Source organism: Pongo pygmaeus, chromosome 12, assembly GCF_028885625.2.
Source record: "Pongo pygmaeus isolate AG05252 chromosome 12, NHGRI_mPonPyg2-v2.0_pri, whole genome shotgun sequence".
Lineage (NCBI taxonomy): Eukaryota > Metazoa > Chordata > Mammalia > Primates > Hominidae > Pongo > Pongo pygmaeus.
Window position 1 is genome coordinate 68398240 of NC_072385.2, and position 4384 is coordinate 68402623.

General features: G+C 44.3%; 1 non-coding gene across 1 annotated transcript; it reads right to left on the reverse strand.

Annotated features, from left to right (window-relative positions):
- Positions 1 to 877: 877 nt before the first annotated feature.
- Positions 878 to 1074, reverse strand: LOC129030960 (small nucleolar RNA SNORA74). Its single transcript, XR_008500851.1, has one exon. It is a non-coding gene; the product is annotated as a small nucleolar RNA SNORA74 (small nucleolar RNA).
- Positions 1075 to 4384: the final 3310 nt, after the last annotated feature.

Sequence of the window (4384 nt, forward strand, 5' to 3'; positions counted from 1 at the left end):
TATCTCTTAAGCAGAAGGACCTATAATGATAACGTTTATAGGTCAGAAATGAAACTTGGCTGGGCACAGTGGCTCACGCCTATAATCCCAGGATTTGGGGAGGCTGAGATGGGAGGATGGCTTGAGGCCGGGAGTTCTAGACGAGCCTGAACAACATAGTGAAACTCCATTTCTACAGAAAAATCAAAACATTAGCCAGGCGTGGTGGTGCACGCCTGTAGTCCCAGCTAACTTGGGAGGCTGAGGTGGGTGAATTGCTTGGGCCTGGGAGGTCAAGGCTGCAGTGAGCTGTGATTGTGCCACTGCACTGCATCCTGGCCAACAGAGTGAGACCCTGTCTCAAAAAACAAAACAAAAGCAAAAACAAACAAACAAAAAAATTAAACTTGGCTGGGCATGGTGGCTCACACCTGTAATCCCAGGACTTTGAGAGGCTGAGGCATGAGGACTTCTTGAGCTCAGGAGTCAAGACAAAACTGGGCAACATAGCAAGACCCTATCTCTAAAAAAAAAAAAATCTTTTTGAATGAAAAGAAATTAAACTGAACCCAAAACTTTTTTTTTTTCTGAAACATGGTCTTCCTGTGTCACCCAGGCTGGAGTACAGTGGCGCAATTTTGGCTTACTGCAACCTCCACCTCCTGGGTTCAAGCGATCCTCCCACCTCAGCCTCCTGAGTATCTGGGACTACAGGTGCATGCCATCAGGCCCAGCTAATTTTTTGTATTTTTAGTAGAGACAGCATTTCACCTTGTTGGCCATGCTAGTCTCGAACTCCTGACCTCAAGTGATCCGCCCACCTCAGCCTCCCAAAGTGCTGGGATTATAGGCATGAGCCACCACACCTGGCCTCAGAACTACTTTTTTAGCAGAAAAGATTGTTTGCACTCAGATTAGGACCGACTCCACAGGAGTAATTTCACTCTCAGAGGTTCAAAACACTGCCCAAAAGTACTTGGCCCCACACCAAAACAGCACCTGGAGCCAAGCCTCAATTAAGACAGTGCTTGCTGTTGCAACAGTGAAACACCATCACAGGCATCACACTAGCCAGGAGAGCTAACGACTGCTGGATAAAACTTTTAAAATCGGAATCCTGAGCTATACTTTTCACTTCAGTTTGTTCTTTATTTTTTTGTACTACAGTTGTACCAAGCTGTCTGTGAATGGCCTCTTTTGTGAATGATTTCATTGTTCTTTTTATTCTATTTGTTGCAATTCTTGGAACTCCTATCAATTCAGCTGTTTCATTGAAACTTTGTACTTCCTTAAAGGAAAATGACACAACTGGATATATTAGAATCAGTGTGGGTTAAAGTCAGAATAAGAATAATCTCCCTTTGACCTGGCAAAATTTAAACAAGTGTCCTATGGGATATGAAGATGTACCTTTGACATCCACAGTTTTTTTTTTTTTTTTTTTTTGAGACAGAGTCTCACTCTGTCACCCAGGCTGGAGTGCAGTGGCGGGATCTCAGCTCACTGCAACCTCTGTTTCTTGGGTTCAAGTGATTCTTGTGCCTCAGCCTCCCAAGTAGCTATGATTACAGGCACACACAAGCATGCCAGGCTAATGTTTGTATTTTTAGTAGAGACAGGGTTTCACTATGTTTGCCAGGCTGGTCGTGAACGCTTGACCTCAAATGATCTGCCTTCCTCGACCTCCCAAAGTGCTGGGATTACAGGACTGAGTCACCACTCCCGGCCATGACACCCACTGTCATTAACACTCACCCACATCCTCTATATTCCATGGCAAGCCAGGTTCTTCCTAAATGTTGTTAGTCCCATGGACTAGTATGAAAAATTGCTTTTTGACAATATAATAGATTTCTCCCAACCTTTCTTGGCTGACTTCTTGAAAAGCAGAAGCAGAGTTATTATTATGCTCTCAGGAAGAGCTATTTATGAAATTTAACATAATTCTTTTCTATAGTAATTCTGCTGGTAAAAATAGCCTATTCTAGAAGGTAGCTCCTCTTTTTTTCTAGCTTGACCACATTTATAGACATGTTAAATGCCTTTCTTAGTGTCTCAATAATAAATCTCATAGTTGTATTTATTTATTAATTTTGAGACAGGGTCTTGCTCTGTCACCCAGGCTGGAGTGCAGTGCCGTGGTCACGGCTCACTGCAGTCTTTACTTCCTGGGTTCAAGCGATCCTCCCACTTCAGCCTCCCCAGTAGCTGGGCCTACAGGCACCTGCCACCACACCTGGCTAATTTTTGTACTTTTTGTAGAGACAGAGTTTTGCCATGTTGCCCAGGCTGATCTCGAAATCCTGGCCTCAAGCAATCCACCCACTTCCCAAAGTGCTGGGATTACAACAGGCATGAGCCATCATGCCTGGCCGATCTCATAGTTCTAAATGGATGAAAAGCCAATGGTTCACAAGTTCATCTGATCCTTTTTACTCCCTCTCCTCCCTTTTGTTAGTGTATGAAAATTGCTAAATTCAGAGAGAAAAGACAACTAATATAAGGTACTAAATGGAAATGAAAGTAAGTTGAACAAAGGATTTAATAAAAAAGACTGATTCCTGAAAGAGAGAATGATAGAGCTAATGTGGCAAAATATGAACAATTGGTGAATTGGGCAAAAGGTATTAGAGAGCTTTTGTAGAATTCTTGTAGCTTTTCTGTGAGTTTGAATTACTTAAAAATAAAGAGATAAAAACATGTCTGATCTTTTTGGGCTAAGTATTAGTAAATAAGTCATCAATATCTAGTAGCTGCTGGGGATACAATGATGAATCATGCATAGATCTTGTCCACATATCATTCACAATCTAGAAGGAGAGAGAGACATGTAAATAAATGTCTCAAGATTATGAAGTGGGGCTCCTTCATTTCAGCATCCACTGTGGCACCAGTGAACAGATAATCAGGTTAACAAAGTCAGCTGAAGTAACAGTCCTCTCTGCCTAGGAGGAATTTTCAAAGGGAATGGGAAAAAACCTGTTTTACAATTCTTAGACTCCTCAGTTCTATCAAGGTTATAGAAACGAGAGAGAGCCCATTACCTGAGGGAGGAGAGCTGGAATGCCACCTTCTTAATCCGACACTTGCAGAACAATGCCAAGAGGATACCTTGGAGAACTTAAAATTCATTTTTTCAGAGCAGACAAACAGAAAACCAAAGACAAAATGGCAGATGTAAACCCTAACTTATTATTGAAAATAAATAGTGCAAAGACAGCAGTTAAAACACAGAATTTGGGCCGGGCACGGTGGCTCATGCCTGTAATCCTAGCACTTTGGGAGGCCAAGATGGGCAGATCACCTGAGGTCAGGAGTTTGAGACCAGCCTGGCCAACATAGTGAAACCCTGTCTCTACTAAAAATACAAAACTTAGCTGGGCGTGGTGGCAGGCGCCTGTAATCCCAGCTACTCGGGAGGCTGAGGCAGGAGAATCGCTTGAACCAGAGAGGCGGAGGTTGCAGTGAGCCAAGATTATGCCATTGCACTCCAGCCTGGGGGACAAGAGCAAGACTTTGTCTCAAAAAAAACCAACCAACCAAACAAAAAACACAGAATTTGGTCTGGGTGTGGTGGCTCAGGCCTGTAATCCCAGTGTTTTGGGAGGCTGAGGCAGGAATATCACTTGAGGCCAGGAGTTTGAGGTTACAGTGAGCTGTGATTGCCCACTGCACTCCAGCCTGGGTGACAGAGCAAGACCCTGTCTCTCAAATAGTAGACAGGGAAAGTGTAGACCCTGTCTATTATTTTCAACTTGTACCAGGAGAAGAGAAACCCCACTGAATAAAAATGCTGACATTTTTATGGATATTGATAGTAGTAAAAAATTATGGAGGCTGGGCACGGTGGCTCACTCCTGTAATTCCAGCACTTTGGGAGGCCGAGGCAGGTGGATCACCTGAGGTTAGGAGTTCGAGACCAGCCTGGCCAACATGGAGAAACCCCGTCTCTACTAAAAATACAAAAGATTAGCTGGGCGTGGTGGCAGACGCCTGTAATCCCAGCTACTTGGGAGGCTGAAGCAGGAGAATCGCTTGAACTCAGGAGTGGAGGTTGCAGTGAGCCGAGATTGCACCACTGCACTCCAGCCTGGGCAACAAGAATGAAACTCTGTCTCAAAAAAAAAAAAAAAAAAAAAGAGAGAGAGAGAATTATGGGCCGGATGTGGTGGCTCATGCCTGTAATCCCAGCACTTTGAGAGGCCGAGACGGGCAGATCACCTGAGGTCAAGAATTCGAGACTAGCCTGGCCAATATGGTGAAATCCCGTTTCTACTAAAAATACAAAAATTAGCCAGGCATGGTGGCAGGCGCCTGTAATCCCAGCTACTCAGGAGGCTGAGGCAGGAGAATCGCTTGAACTGGGGAGGTGGAGGTTGCAGTGAGCCGAGATTGTGCCACTGCA